This window comes from Dendropsophus ebraccatus, chromosome 1, assembly GCF_027789765.1.
Source record: "Dendropsophus ebraccatus isolate aDenEbr1 chromosome 1, aDenEbr1.pat, whole genome shotgun sequence".
Taxonomy (NCBI): Eukaryota; Metazoa; Chordata; class Amphibia; order Anura; family Hylidae; genus Dendropsophus; species Dendropsophus ebraccatus.
Genome location: NC_091454.1, coordinates 138,040 through 155,884, shown reverse-complemented (window position 1 = coordinate 155,884; position 17,845 = coordinate 138,040). Strand labels below are relative to the sequence as shown.

Here is a 17,845-nt window from a genome sequence, read left to right as displayed (position 1 = left end):
TATATGGTCCTGAGGGATTATACTGAGCACATACAATGTAATATATGGTACTGTCCTGTAGGGATTATACTGGGCACTATACAATGTAAATATATGGTACTGTACTGTAGGGCTTATACTGGGCACTATACAATGTAATATAGGACTTGTGCTGTAGGGATTATACTGGGCACTATAATCAATGTAATATATGGTAACTGTAGGGATTATACTGGGCACTATACAATGTAATATATGGTACTGTAGTAGGATTATACTGGGCACTATACAATGTAAATATATGGTACTGTATGTAGGGATTATACTGGGCACTATACAATTGTAATATATGGTACTGTACTGTAGGGATTATACTGGGCACTATACAATGTAATATAGTGGTACTGTAGCTGTAGGGATTATACTGGGCACTATACAATGTATATAGTGGTACGGCGGCTACTGGTAGGGATTATAGACTGGCACTATACAATGTAATATATGGTACTGTATAGGGATTATACTGGAGCACTATACAATGTAAGATATGGTACTGTAGGGAATTATACTGGGGCACTATACATGTAAGTAGTATGGTTGTACTGTAGGGATTATACTGGGCACTATACGAATGTAATATATGGGTACTGTACTGTAGGGATTATACTGAGCACTATACATGTAATATATGGTACTGTACTGTAGGGATTATACTGGCACTAGTACAATGTACTATACGGTACTGGTAGGGGATTATACTGAGCACTATACAATGTAATATAATGGTAACTGTAGGGATTATACTGGGCACTATACAATGTAATATATGGTACTGTAGGGGATTATAACTGGGCACTATACAATGTAATATATGGTATGTACTGTAGGGATTATACTGGGCACTATACAATGTAATATATGGTACGGTACTGTAGGGATTATACTGGGCACTATACAATGTAATATGGTACTGTACTGTAGGGATTATACTGGGCACTATACAATGTAATATATGGTACTGTACTGTAGGGATTATACTGAGCACTATACAATGTAATATATATACTGTAGGGATTATACTGGGCACTATACAATGTAATATATGGTACTGTACTGTAGGGATTATACTGGGCACTATACAATGTAATATATGGTACTGTAGGGATTATACTGAGCACTATACAATGTAATATATGGTACTGTACTGTAGGGATTATACTGGGCACTATACAATGTAATATATGGTACTGTACTGTAGGGATTATACTGGGCACTATACAATGTAATATATGGTACTGTGCTGTAGGGATTATACTGGGCACTATACAATGTAATATATGGTACTGTACTGTAGGGATTATACTGAGCACTATACAATGTAATATATGGTACTGTGCTGTAGGGATTATACTGGGCACTATACAATGTAATATATGGTACTGTAGGGATTATACTGGGCACTATACAATGTAATATATGGTACTGTAGGGATTATACTGGGCACTATACAATGTAATATATGGTACTGTAGGGATTATACTGAGCACTATACAATGTAATATATGGTACTGTACTGTAGGGATTATACTGGGCACTATACAATGTAATATATGGTACTGTAGGGATTATACTGGGCACTATACAATGTAATATATGGTACTGTAGGGATTATACTGAGCACTATACATTGTAATATATGGTACTGTACTGTAGGGATTATACTGGGCACTATACAATGTAATATGGTACTGTACTGTAGGGATTATACTGGGCACTATACAATGTAATATACGGTACTGTAGGGATTATACTGGGCACTATACAATGTAATATATGGTACTGTAGGGATTATACTGGGCACTATACAATGTAATATATGGTACTGTAGGGATTATACTGGGCACTATACAATGTAATATATGGTACTGTACTGTAGGGATTATACTGGGCACTATACAATGTAATATATGGTACTGTACTGTAGGGATTATACTGGGCACTATACAATGTAATATATGGTACTGTAGGGATTATACTGGGCACTATACAATGTAATATATGGTACTGTAGGGATTATACTGAGCACTATACATTGTAATATATGGTACTGTACTGTAGGGATTATACTGGGCACTATACAATGTAATATGGTACTGTACTGTAGGGATTATACTGGGCACTATACAATGTAATATACGGTACTGTAGGGATTATACTGGGCACTATACAATGTAATATATGGTACTGTAGGGATTATACTGGGCACTATACAATGTAATATATGGTACTGTAGGGATTATACTGGGCACTATACAATGTAATATATGGTACTGTAGGGATTATACTGGGCACTATACAATGTAATATATGGTACTGTACTGTAGGGATTATACTGGGCACTATACAAGGTAATATATGGTACTGTAGGGATTATACTGGGCACTATACAATGTAATATATATACTGTAGGGATTATACTGGGCACTATACAATGTAATATATGGTACTGTACTGTAGGGATTATACTGGGCACTATACAATGTAATATATGGTACGGTACTGTAGGGATTATACTGGGCACTATACAATGTAATATATGGTACTGTAGGGATTATACTGAGCACTATACAATGTAATATATGGTACTGTAGGGATTATACTGGGCACTATACAATGTAATATATGGTACTGTAGGGATTATACTGGGCACTATACAATGTAATATATGGTACTGTACTGTAGGGATTATACTGGGCACTATACAATGTAATATATGGTACTGTACTGTAGGGATTATACTGGGCACTATACAATGTAATATATGGTACTGTACTGTAGGGATTATACTGGGCACTATACAATGTAATATATGGTACTGTAGGGATTATACTGGGCACTATACAATGTAATATATGGTACGGTACTGTAGGGATTATACTGGGCACTATACAATGTAATATATGGTACTGTACTGTAGGGATTATACTGAGCACTATACAATGTAATATATGGTACTGTACTGTAGGGATTATACTGGGCACTATACAATGTAATATATGGTACTGTACTGTAGGGATTATACTGGGCACTATACAATGTAATATATGGTACTGTACTGTAGGGATTATACTGGGCACTATACAATGTAATATATGGTACTGTAGGGATTATACTGAGCACTATACAATGTAATATATGGTACTGTACTGTAGGGATTATACTGGGCACTATACAATGTAATATATGGTACCGTACTGTAGGGATTATACTGGGCACTATACAATGTAATATATGGTACTGTACTGTAGGGATTATACTGGGCACTATATAATGTAATATATGGTACTGTACTGTAGGGATTATACTGGGCACTATACAATGTAATATATGGTACTGTACTGTAGGGATTATACTGGGCACTATACAATGTAATATATGGTACTGTAGGGATTATACTGAGCACTATACAATGTAATATGGTACTGTACTGTAGGGATTATACTGGGCACTATACAATGTAATATATGGTACTGTACTGTAGGGATTATACTGGGCACTATACAATGTAATATATGGTACCGTACTGTAGGGATTATACTGGGCACTATACAATGTAATATATGGTACTGTACTGTAGGGATTATACTGGGCACTATACAATGTAATATATGGTACTGTACTGTAGGGATTATACTGGGCACTATACAATGTAATATATGGTACTGTACTGTAGGGATTATACTGGGCACTATACAATGTAATATATGGTACTGTACTGTAGGGATTATACTGGGCACTATACAATGTAATATATGGTACTGTAGGGATTATACTGGGCACTATACAATGTAATATATGGTACGGTACTGTAGGGATTATACTGGGCACTATACAATGTAATATATGGTACTGTACTGTAGGGATTATACTGAGCACTATACAATGTAATATATGGTACTGTACTGTAGGGATTATACTGGGCACTATACAATGTAATATATGGTACTGTACTGTAGGGATTATACTGGGCACTATACAATGTAATATATGGTACTGTACTGTAGGGATTATACTGGGCACTATACAATGTAATATATGGTACTGTAGGGATTATACTGAGCACTATACAATGTAATATATGGTACTGTACTGTAGGGATTATACTGGGCACTATACAATGTAATATATGGTACCGTACTGTAGGGATTATACTGGGCACTATACAATGTAATATATGGTACTGTACTGTAGGGATTATACTGGGCACTATACAATGTAATATATGGTACTGTACTGTAGGGATTATACTGGGCACTATACAATGTAATATATGGTACTGTACTGTAGGGATTATACTGGGCACTATACAATGTAATATATGGTACTGTAGGGATTATACTGAGCACTATACAATGTAATATGGTACTGTACTGTAGGGATTATACTGGGCACTATACAATGTAATATATGGTACTGTACTGTAGGGATTATACTGGGCACTATACAATGTAATATATGGTACCGTACTGTAGGGATTATACTGGGCACTATACAATGTAATATATGGTACTGTACTGTAGGGATTATACTGGGCACTATACAATGTAATATATGGTACTGTACTGTAGGGATTATACTGGGCACTATACAATGTAATATATGGTACTGTACTGTAGGGATTATACTGGGCACTATACAATGTAATATATGGTACTGTAGGGATTATACTGAGCACTATACAATGTAATATGGTACTGTACTGTAGGGATTATACTGGGCACTATACAATGTAATATATGGTACTGTAGGGATTATACTGAGCACTATACAATGTAATATATGGTACTGTATTGTAGGTAATTATTTTTTTTAACTCTTTATTATTTTAGTTTTTCCAATAACAAAGAAAAAAGTTGGAAAGGCAGTGGTCCTCAACAACAAGGACAACTGTGTGAGAAACAATTCAGTACATTCCACACAAATAAACGGTACTAAACATCCAGCGGCAGAGCGGAGCATGACATCAGAGGGTGATACACCGCTAAGAATCTCATTGTGCGAGACGAACACATAAGCGGTATCCCTCCTCTGCTGCTGCCAACATATGTCAATAAACATACACTCCCAGATTATGTGAAAAAAGTCTGCATCATCGCAACCACATCTGGGACAGTTCGCCGACTCTCTTATCCCCATCTTAAACAAAATTAAAGGTGAATAGTAGTTACGGTGAAGAATTCTAAATTGAACCAGCTTGTGAGCTTCATTCATGGAAACGTTCTCCAAGTTTGCACATATATTCTGCCATGCCTCCTCCCCGAGATTACCAACTTCCTGTTCCCACTTTACCTTCTTACTATCTAGTGCGACATACTTAATTTCATTAGCCAAAATTTTGTAGACCAAAGAGAGACCTCTTCTTGCCTTTCCCATGCCCTGTAACACTGAAAATATTCTGTGCTCATTAATCACGAAATAACTCGCACCATCTGATGCGTTACACACCTGCTCTAGTTGTAGAAAAAAACCCTGTGCTTATCTTCTAGCCCAAACCATTCCTTAACCTTCTGGAAAGTCAGGAGCTTGCCACTCTGAAAAAGCCGCCATACCAACCTTATCCCTTTTACGTGCCAAAATTTCCAGTTGTGAATCTTCATAAATTCCAACAAGTGGAAATTGTTCCGTAATGGAGAACAACTCATACTACCCACTATACCACATCTTTGCTTAGTGTAAGACCATACCTTATCGTATAGATTACATAGTGAATTGTTAGTTACCCCACCACCCCAGTAACCGGCTTCAAGCAATTCAAATACATTGTCATAATTACTAATCCCAACCTTGTGCTGAAGAGGGGAAATACTTTTCCATCCTGCTAACTTACTTAAATGTGAAGAAATAAAATATAATCTAAGATCGGGCATGGAAAAGCCACCTACCCTTTTAGGGCCACTGAAAGCTCTGTATTTAAGTCTCACCCGTTTCCTCCCCCAGATGAGGTTCCCCAGTAGGATCTCAATCTTCCTAATCCACCTATCACTCACCCATACAGGGAAGCTCCAAAAAAGCAGAGTAGCTGGGGAAGGACGACCATCTTTACAATGGCAAGTCTATCTGCCATCGAAACTGGTAGCCTTTTCCACACATTAATTCTCTTTTCCAGGTTTTTAGCTCACAAAAGTCACTAACGTTGGGCCCTACCTTGATACCAAGATATTCCAGCGGCTCCATGGGCCCTAAAACCTTTAACTTACCCGCGACCGCGGAGGAGGAGGAGGATCCCAAATTTAGTAAGGAAGACTTATCCCATTGATGGATGACCCAGACGGGATAATATACTCACTCAGTTCATCTACAATACGCGATAATTTACTATCAGGGTCCTTAACCAACAATAGAATGTCATCGGCATACATCAGGAGTTTGTTCTTATTACCTTCTATACCGAACCCCTCATAGTCCAACCGTGTCCTGACCCACTGTGCCAAAGGTTCTATATACAGTGAAAATAAAAAAGGGGAGAGTGGACAGCCTTGCCGAGTTAGTTCCTCGGCCGAGCGCAAAGGGTTCTGAAGGGTTACCATTAATTAATAAACGGGCTATAGGATCATGATATAGTGTTTTAATCTGCCCCAGAAATACCGGCCCAAAGCCAAACTTAGCTAGGACCTCCCAGAGGTACCCCCACTCCACCCTGTCGAAGGCCTTAGCTGCGTCCAACGACAGGATGGATTGGGCCCCCTCCCCACGCTCCAAGATAGCCGAATGGAGCTTAATGATGTTATCTTGCACTGTCTTATTGGGCATGAAACCCCCCTGCTCCTCACCTATCAGCTGGGGAATAACTCTATTAATTTTCTTTGCCAGCACTTTTGCAAAAAGCTTGACGTCAGTGTTAAGGAGCGAGATGGGGCGGTATGATTCGACCAATTTCAGATCCTTCCCCTTTTTCCCCAGCAAAATTATATGGGCTTCTCTCATAGGCTAACATCCCCCCTTTACAGGATTCATTTAATACCTCGGCAAGTGTGGGCAGGATTACGGCGGAATATTTCCTATATATCTGGAAAGGTAACCCATCTGGACCAGGTGAGGTATTACCTGATATAGATGCTAGAGCTTCCTCTAAATCTGACAGTGTGATCTCCCCTCCAAGCAATCCCTGTCCTCCTCCGCCACCACGGGCAGCTCCACCTCTGCAAGCTGGCAATCCGCTCATCCCACCCTGAGGACTCGGAACAGTACAGATTCTGAAAAAAACCTCTAAATTCTTCAGCAATACCTGACTCATCCACCACCAAACTCCCATCTCTACCAACAACTGATGCTATCTCCTGGTTGTCGGCCCTATTTGTCAAAATTCTGGCCAGCAATTTATTGGGTTTCCCCCCCATGTACAAATTTATCTTGCCCAGAAAAAAACAATCTGTGTTGCACTTTCTCCTTTATAAACTTCCTGAAGTCCTCTTGTGCGACTTTTAAGCTGTCCCAGCTCTCCACAGAAGCCCTTTCCGCATGCTCCATTGTTCTCTGGTGTACTGCCTCCTGCAGCTCCACTTCCCTAGACGCAAACCCCCTTTTACACCTCTTGATATTTTGGATTAGGATTCCCCTCAAAAAAGCCTTAAAAGTATCCCACACAACTAATAATGATGCAGACCCCTTGTTGGAAGACCAAAACCCATTAATTTCCTTAACTATATGTTGTTCTTGGTCAATAATCGACAACCAATGGGGATTCATTTTCATCCTATTATGAGCACCTGACCTCTGATCTTCCCCTAACTCAACAACAAGGGGGGTATGATCACATATGGATCTAGGAGCATAACAAATCCTTTTAACCTGCCGCAAAGCTGGAAGATTACACAGTAACAAGTCTATACGTGAAGCCGCATCCTACGAGCTGCTAAAGCATGAATATTCCCGCTTATCTGGGTTCAAGATACGCCATACCTCCCACCACCCCATTTCTTCACAAAAGTTCCGTAAAGGGGACCGTCCATAGTCACGAGGTTTACCTGAGCTGTGTCTATCCAATAACAAGTCCATAATACAGTTGAAGTCACCACCCACATATAACTGAGTAAAGGATTTGTCTTTAATAAATTCAGCGACTGCGAATAGGACATCCATCCGGAAAGGGGGCGCTATATACAGGAATGCCAATATTGTGTTTACACCTTCCAGAGAACCATGGAGCAACACAAATCTACCCCGATCATCAACCTTAACACACCAAGGTTTAAATTTGATTTTTTTATGAAAGTAAACAGATACGCCCGAAGAATATGACGACAGAGCCGAGTGATACTCAAACTTCGCCCACTTCTTCTTCATGCTATCCACCTTATCAGGGGCCAGATGTGTTTCTATAAGGACAATTATGGCAGGGAGATATTTACCAATCCTATCTGCTATCGCACACTTCTTAGCTCTGTCGGCCATACCCCGGGTGTTCCAGATCACAATCGTAGTGCACATAGATCAAAAAATAGAAGAAAAAATAAATAAATAAATAAAAAAAGAAAAAATCCCCTCCCACAAATCTGTCGCTCCCGAACCCTCCCACCCCCACCCTTCCCAAACCCTCCCCACCTGTCGCGCATGATACCATGCACCACCCTCTACCAGGCTGCACATTGCTCTTCCCTGCTCCACAGCATAAATGTCATACACCAAAACCATACTATGCTGCCCCTAAGGTTATCACAAACAACTAATTTTCAACACCCTCAGCATCCAACCACTCAGCCAAATCAGAAACAATGTGAAAAAAAATAAAAATAAAAAAAATAAAAACAAAATAAAAATAAAAAACTGAATTACTAAATAAATGGACCAAAAATAAATTATGTAAACATAAATGAAGTAGCCTCTCCTCAGGCCTCCCAATAGGAGTTAGTTACTACCCAACAGATAGAGTTTCAATTGCATCTAGATGACCATAGTGATTTTGTACATCCATGTGTTCCTCTGATAACATCATTCAACCCCTCCTCTAATATGAGAGCTGATTACACAGTACATGAAGGCGAGACACAGTCTTATCAAACATTTCAATTCATATAAGAGTAGCAACTGGCCGTCTCAGCTTCCTCTCTTCTGTGTGAGTTCTCTGTTGAGGGGGTTGAAGTTCTTATGGGTCACACGCTTATTGTTCACCTGGAGGCATAAATCCCAAACAGAGGTAGCATACTGTGTCCAGGCAACTGAAAGGAAAAAGGTCATTATAGTTCACCACTAGAGACAGGAGGGGGGCAGCGGGGCACCTTGCATACAGTAGCTCCATCCCCCAAAAGATAAGGGGTTTAGCAGAGGGAGTCCTTTTCCTACTCCTGTTCAGCCAGAGTGGTTGCTGAGAGCGCACACCCTTTTAGTTCATAACTTGCAAAAAAAAAAAAAAAAAAAAACACACATGCTGTCCGCAGATTCAGCCATTTTCTTAGTCTGAACAGTTACTTAGGACTAATCCAACACTATTCCTATAGTTATCAGTGGTGCTGCGTGTATCATAAATCCCATTGGAGTCCCAAGGAGATGGTATTATAAACTGGTAGCCAGCAGCCTCACCCTACCACTGGAGCCCATTTCTGCAGCCTTGTTTCAGAGCAGTTCTGTCCTAGTGTCCAGAGATTGATCAGCTGAGGAGGATTGTGCTGATTTAGCTAGGAGCTGCCCCAATTAACTCCTTCCGCCCCTGTGGAAGAGGGCCAAACCTTAAAACAGCTCAGCGCTAGCTGTGTAGCCACGGACGCCGGCGTTGCAGACCCCGCCATCAGCCTTAACTGCCAGCAGCCAGATTTTTATAGCCCAGTGTTCTCTCACCCCTCGTCCCTCTCAGCAAGGGGAGGGGGTGCACATAAGCAGAGTCCCCAGCGTCCTTCCCAGGAGAATGCAGCGCCCCAGGCACGCCTGAAGGATCCACCAACTCCTGGGCCCGGCATCTTCCACAACCGCCAGCACCTCCGGAAGGCTGACTCCCACCGCTGCCTCCTCCACCATATGCCTCCTCTTCTCTCCATTCCCAGCACAGCTCAGGATCCTTCATGGAGCAATGAGAGAGAGCAATGTGTGCGGCTACTCAGTCATGCCGCTAGCCATTGTAGGTAATTATTGGTGGGTGCTGGAAGCAATTAGACACATTTACATTATTTCCTATGGGAGGATGCCTCTTGCTTCTCAAACTGCCTTCCAGGACCTATTAAGTTCGAGAACCGGTGTGCCACTGTAGTCCCTTTCTCAAAATCTATTTTTCGATCTAGAATTATTATTGTGGTGTTGCTGGTGAGGCTAGGCAATTCCAAACCCCGGTGATTAGCATTTCTGGGTCCCCTTCAAATTAAAATATAGTCAATAAATCTCCTATAAAAAATATTGATGTTATAAAAAGATTTTTCGAAAGCACCCATATACAGGTTAGCAAGGCAGGGCGCAAATTTAGTCCCCATAGCCGTGCCACAGGTTTGTAAAGAGAAATGGCTCCTGTAAATAAAATAATTATGTTTAAAAAGAAATAAAATGGCATTTAAAATGAATTCTTATTGTTTTTGGGGCATGAGCGGGTCTTCATCTAAAAAAATGTTTATTGCTTCAGCACCCAAATCATAAGGGATATTACTATGTAGAGAGGGGCCACCTAATGTGGCCCATATAGACTCATTTTCCCATGTGACTTCTTTCAGAAGTGAGAGCAAGTGAGGTATGGGAGGTAAGGGACAGGGCCGTATTTACCATTAGGCACCCGTGGTCCGGTGCCTAGGGCAGCACCTTGAAGGGGGCAGCACCAGAGAGCAGGGGGACAGAAAAAAACTTTTTTTTTTTTTTTTTAGTTTCCCTCCTCCCGTTCAGGCTTGCCAGTAAATCTGGTGTCTTTTCCAGGGGGGGTGGGGGGTATGGTGGTATTGGTCAGGTCTGGTATCGCCAATAGGTGCGTGAAGATGGGGCGTCTTCAGGTCTAGTGCCTAGGGCAGCAGCAGCTGTTAATACAGCCCTGGTAAGGGATGCTGGGAGGCTTAATACAAACCTTTGTAACTGATGGCCAATGTATTCCGAGAGGTTTCCCGTAACCAAATTCATACTAGCAATTATCAGTCTCCCAGGTGGAGCTGTAAAGCTCATATGAATCTTGCCACCTTAAAAGTTGGAAAAATAATGTCCCTTTTGGGCAGATGAAGAGGATCAGGCGAAACTGCAGTTCCAATATGGTGTGCAATAAGCAGCTGACCCCTCTAAGCAGGAGACAACCAGATAAAAACCATCCTGGTTCACTTATCGATGGAGCCAAGAGAAGAGTCTGACCAAGAAGAAAACCTCCAGCTCTGATGAAAAGTCCCATATGGCCTTCGTCAGCCGCTACACTGCCAACCACAATCCCATCCAAAAGATTTTCCCATATCTAATCTCTTTTCTTTCCGCTTAATATCTTCTCTTCCATCTCCTCTGTCTTCACTCTCCACTGACTTTGTTTTTCTCATTATTACTAGAAAAGTTTATTAGTTGTAGTGACGCTACATAGTTCATAAGTTTAATCCTCCAATTATGGCAGGTGTATATGTTTTCTTGCACTCACACACCTGTAGCCTTAGAAAGGAGTCCTGTTAAGGATATGACACGGACGTGACTTAGTGGATGCTCTCATCTTCCCCTCCCCCTTCTTCTCATGTTTTCTTCCTCTATCAAGGTTCTCTTTGCTTTTTTTCCACTTCTTTTTCCTGAGCTGTATGTTTGTCGGTGTGTCTGTGTTTTGTTATACATTCTTTTTTATGACCCAATTGGGTTGGACACCATTCTGTTATCAGAGTACCTCTGGGGTGCAAGGGTCCTTGCAGACTTTGCTAACTGTTGGTTATCTTGTGGATGACAGGTTTTATATAGTTCATGTTAATACTTGATGACTCTTCCTTACAATGTCAAACAATGGACTTTGCTCTTTATGTTTTACCTCGGGCATCTTGCTCATGGCCTACTATTTCCAGTGTCTACCCAATGCACATATGTTTCATGTAATATATTTGTTGTAGTATGTAAAATCTTTAATAAAATTCTACTGAACCATAAGATATTTCATACAAATTTGAAAAGTTTGGAGAGTGATCCATACCTCACAGGTCATATTACAGAAAAACCAAAATGTGTTATTAGAAAGAGTAAAACCCTAAAGAACCTGCCTGCACCCTCTGTCCCCAAAACTGAAGAATAAAAAAGCCGCTGCTATAAAATCAATAGTAGGCATATATGAATGCGGGAAGAGTGGGTGTAAAGGCTGTACACATATGGCACATAGGACAAAAACTTCTCCAAGGATGAGGAACAACCTTCCGAGTTTAAACCATATCTTACCGGCCACGCAAGTTATCTTGTAGATATGCGGGAACGTCCTTGTGGACTGAGATTTGGGGCTCGGACCATTAACCAATTGAGACTCAATAAACATTGGTTTAATATACCACATAACTACATGAAACATAGTGTGTCCAGACATTTTACTCAAGTCCACACTTGTGACCCCACTACATTAAAAGGTACCCCATTAGAAAAAGTCACCCAAGAAACCAATGGAAGTCTGTGTAACAAGGAGATGGACTGGATCTATCTGTACCCTAATGGCCTAAAGGAAGCACTGGAACAAATTTACTAACCAATTCTATTCACCAGAATGTATGTGTGTGTGTGTGTGTGTGTGTATATATATATATATATATAATGGTGTTTTTATTTGAACTACTATAAGTGTCTATTCTGGACTAGTGTTGATCGAACTGTTCGAGAAAAGTTAAGTTCGAGTCAAACATCTCAATTTTCTCGAACCGAACCGAACTTTACTGTTTGTTTGAGTTTGTGTTGGAGTTAATGTTTGAGCACCTTTCTGCCAGCCAATCAGTGCAGAGCACATAGAAGTGTCAGAAACGTCATTGCTGAGGTGTAGGGGTCTCATTGGCTGCTATAACCACATGACCATCTCATGTATATATATCACTGGGATGTGTTCTGGACGCCATTTTCTGCTCACTCACTGTGTTGTAATGACTGCTCTCTGTCTGTCTGCTTTCATGCTGCTATTTAGCTTAGTTAGTGGGGTGTTTAGCAATCTCAGGGACTTAGGGACAAGCGGAGACTTCGTTAGATAGCATTTCCCTCTCCACAGACAGCAATACTTGGGTTTGGTAAAGCTGGATGACCTCCATTTTGTTCTTATTCACACTCAGCGCCCAAAAGTCAATTTTTGTCAGTTTTTATTACTGAATAAGGCTATGTTCACACTACGTAAAAAAAACACGGCTGTATTGCATAACACTGGACGTAATTGTGAAATAACAGCCGTTGTTTGTGCAATTACGGCCAGTGTTATGCAATACGGCCTTTTTTTTACATAGTGTGAACCCGGTGAGTTGGTAAAAGTTCATTTTTGTCAGTTTTGGGGGTGAAATACTGTTCAAATACACCGTGTGTTATTGTCATACAGATATATATATACCATGTGTGTTATTGTTATACAGATATATATATACCATGTGTGTTATTGTCATACAGATATACAGTATGTATGTATATATATATATATATATATATATATACACACACACACACACACACACACACACACACACACACACACACACAGTGTGTTATTTTCATATAGATATCTATATACCGTGTGTTATTATCATACAGATATATATCCAGGAATAGAGTTCTCTCTGTTGCTAAATCTTTCTCAATGGCAAAAAAAGCAATTTTCACAGGGGTATCCCCCCTCCCCCCCTCCCCAAATCATTTTTTGCATTAATAAATAGGCCTCCCATAGCTTTCTATCTTTCATCAAAGCTGAGTGACCTCCATTATACTGACTACTATACAGGATGCTGGGAAAGCTGGGTGACTGCCATTATACTGACTACTATACAAGATGCTAGGAAAGCTGGGTGACCTCCATTATACTGACTACTATACAAGATGCTGGGAAAGCTGGGTGACCTCCATTATACTGACTACTATACAAGATGCTAGGAAAGCTGGGTGACCACCATTTTACTGACTACTATACAAGATGCTGGGGAAGCTGGGTGACCTCCATTATACAAGATGCTAGGAAAGCTGGGTGACCGCCGTTGTACTGACTACTATACAAGATGATGGGAAAGCTGGGTGACCACCATTATACTGACTACTATACAGGATGCTAGAAAATCTGGGTGACCTCCATTATACTGACTACTATACAAGATGCTGGGGAAGCTGGGTGACCTCCATTATACAAGATGCTAGGAAAGCTGGGTGACTGCCATTATACTGACTACTATACAAGATGCTGGGAAAGCTGAGTGACCTCCATTATACTGACTACTATACAGGATGCTGGGAAAGCTGGGTGACTGCCATTATACTGACTACTATACAAGATGCTAGGAAAGCTGGGTGACCACCATTATACTGACTACTATACAAGATGCTGGGAAAGCTGGGTGACCTCCATTATACTGACTACTATACAAGATGCTAGGAAAGCTGGGTGACCACCATTTTACTGACTACTATACAAGATGCTGGGGAAGCTGGGTGACCTCCATTATACAAGATGCTAGGAAAGCTGGGTGACCGCCGTTGTACTGACTACTATACAAGATGTTGGGAAAGCTGGGTGACCACCATTATACTGACTACTATACAGGATGCTAGAAAATCTGGGTGACCTCCATTATACTGACTACTATACAAGATGCTGGGGAAGCTGGGTGACCTCCATTATACAAGATGCTAGGAAAGCTGGGTGACTGCCATTATACTGACTACTATACAAGATGCTGGGAAAGCTGAGTGACCTCCATTATACTGACTACTATACAAGATGCTGGGAAAGCTGGGTGACCTACAACTGGCATCACTGCCGCCTGAAGTATTTTACCCTCTTAATTTTTTTTTCTGTCATTCTTAGAGCCAAATTTTCTTCACAAAGTTCTTCTGTGTATCCAGTTTACTTTAGTGGATTGTAATTCCAGCTTCTCCTCTCCTGTATAGGTATAAAAATTAAGCCAAACATCTCCCCCTGACTTTAAAGGGGTTTGAGTTAGAGTTGAACCTCAAACCGAACACCACTATTGTTTGAGGTTCAACTCGAACGCAAACATTTTACTCTTCAATCTTTATATTCAATCTTTATATTTATGGATTTATGTATGGTGAAAATTCTCTATCACCCCATTACTGTGTGACCCCATTACTGTGTGAATATTCTCTATCACCCCATTATTGTATAGGAATGGCATTGGGAATCCTGGGAAGATATGTTCCCTTTAGTTTTACATCCAGTTTTATTCCTTTATCCTTTGATTTCATTTATTATTTATTATTGATTAACTTTTCCACCCCCACAGCCCCATTTCAAACCAATGCATTCCAAGGTGGAACGCATGTCATGCCTGATCACTCTGTGTCCCAGGTTTCCTTGTCCCCCTTCCCGCGCCCCAACCCTAACCCCCCCGTGTGGTCTGAGAGAGGCGCTCGCAAATCAGCTTTCCATCTCGCTACACAAAACCACGTGATCCCCCTCCTTGCGCCCCAGAGTGGACCGCACGCGGTGTGCGCTTCTGGTTGTCGCAATGGTAGCACATGGGATCCATGCCGATAAAAGGGGGGTAGCCTCTATGTAATTTATCATTTATAAATTTGTGTTATGTTTTATTGTGTTTACCTGGCTGGAGAAAGGGGGTCGCCATACCAGTGAAAGGCGTTGCCTAATCCAGTGTGGTCACCGCTGGTAACGGAGTGTGGTCTGTTGCTAGGACTCCTTGGAGGAGATTAGATACAAGTGATCTGTCCCCCATGTGAAGTAAGTCTACACTGGTTTGGTGGAATATTAGTCAAGCGATCTGAAGATCAATGGGCAGCTTGCACCCCTCCCTTATATAATGGTACCGTATACTGTAATTCTATATAATAGTCAGAGTCCTGGCTGCATTACATTACACATCTATACTCCATCATTTTCATTCGAAGGTTATTTACGGGGTCAATGGAGCCAACATTGCAGATTGGGAGGTAAAGGGGCAAGGTTCATATCAGATGCAGGACATAACCCTATGGCCAGTGGCGTAGCTACCATAGGGGCCGGGCACGCGGTTGCTATGGGGCCCGGGTCACAAGGGGGCCCGGGCCCCTGCTGGCAAAGCGTGGCCTGAGTCCATGATGCTAGGACACTGATCACCCCAGCGTCCGGGAACAGCCCGCCACAACCAATCACCCTACTTCCCTCTCCCAGGGTGTCAGTGCAGCCTCGCCATCCACACGCCCCTCCCCCCGGAGCACTGCATCCCCCCAGGGAGCAGTCACAGCACCATCACCGGTAGGAGACTCAGGGCTGCTGCCTGACACCTTGCACGTCATTGCTGTGATGCTGTGCTGCGAGGGCCACACGCCTGAAGCTTTTACATCATTCCAGGTGGAGATGCCTACAGAGACATTATTACCATTTGGGGTACTATGGATGGGCAGCTTGTATAGAGGTGGGTAGGTGGTGTAATAAAAGTGCAGAGCCTAAAATGTGTGTCTGACAGATTCGGTGGAGATGTGTGGTGACCAGAAGACGTCATCATGACAGCCGGGGCCAAGTGGGATATACAACCAAAGAGGAAGACGTCCCGTGTGAGTCACTGGATGTACTGTAACTGTGCTCACTGTACGGAGGTAACAATGTTCTGCATATAAGGTGTTATATACAGTATGATGGTGTTAGTCCTTATGTGGTCATGGTATGGCGGCATTAATTGCCCCCTGCATAGTGTTATTGGTAAAATTAACCTTGGTATAATGGGTTTAATTTACTAACACTATAATTGTAACATGTAGTTGTTATGTGGTGGTAATATCTGGTAATGGGGTTATCATTTGGCCTTCTTATAAAATTGGTCTCAGTGTACTGGATATGTTCAGTATGGTGGCACTATGTAAAGACTTTTAGTGAGCTTCCCTTTATGTACTCCAGGCCTCACTGACACCTGTTGTTACCAATCCTCCACTCAATAGGATGTGTCCCCACAGTCTCGCCTGTCACTGATAGTTGGAGGAGTCAGATTTCCAGGAGGAATAGCAGGGGGATAGCACAATACAGAGGCAGGAAGGAGCACTGAATTATTTCTGTAGTATAACTCGAAGATCTTGGGACTCGGTTTTTCTTGAAGAAGAAACTTAATAGTTTATAGTTAATAGTTTACAGGGCAAGATACTTGTACCTATATAATTATCAATGACAGACGACAAAAGAGCAGAGCAATTCTCTACTATTGCTCTGTATTCTGCTTCTCATCACTACTGTATACTCTTATATAGTCTGCAGGGTGATAATACTCTTCTGCATCTACATAGACCTAATGTACCTGAAATTAATTCTGCACGTTCACAGAGTTTGGTGGTGGTAGACGTTTTGTGCTTTGTGTGGGGGGGGGGCCCTCTACAGTTTTTTGCTATGGGGCCCCATGAATCCTAGCTACGCCCCTGCCTATGGCATTGGCTGCCCTCAGAGACTCTGCAATATTTCACCTGAGGAGAGATACCCAACTTCCCTCTTGGCATATATGGCCCTGGCTCCACCATATATTGGACCTCAGGCCTAGGACGCTTGCTCCTGCTCCTTTCCTAACCCGTCAGAGCCCACTGTAAGTATTTTAATGCCCATATTATGGCTCTACCAGACTGATCTTAGATCTTATGATCAGAAGTAAGGGTCCTTTTACACGCACAGATAAAGTGCTTAATAGCTTGTTTAGCAAACCAAGTATGATTTTTTTTTTTCTTTTAGACGATAGGCAAAAAGAAAATCGCTATGAAAAGTCGTTAATGCGATGGTAATTGTGCTTGTATATATTCT

General features: G+C 41.4%; 1 protein-coding gene across 9 annotated transcripts in view; it reads right to left on the bottom strand.

Moving 5' to 3' along the window:
* PTPRO (protein tyrosine phosphatase receptor type O) overlaps positions 1-17,845 on the bottom strand; it is a 314,106-nt gene that overhangs the window by 174,419 nt on the left and 121,842 nt on the right. The gene's annotated exons all lie outside the window — the stretch shown is intronic.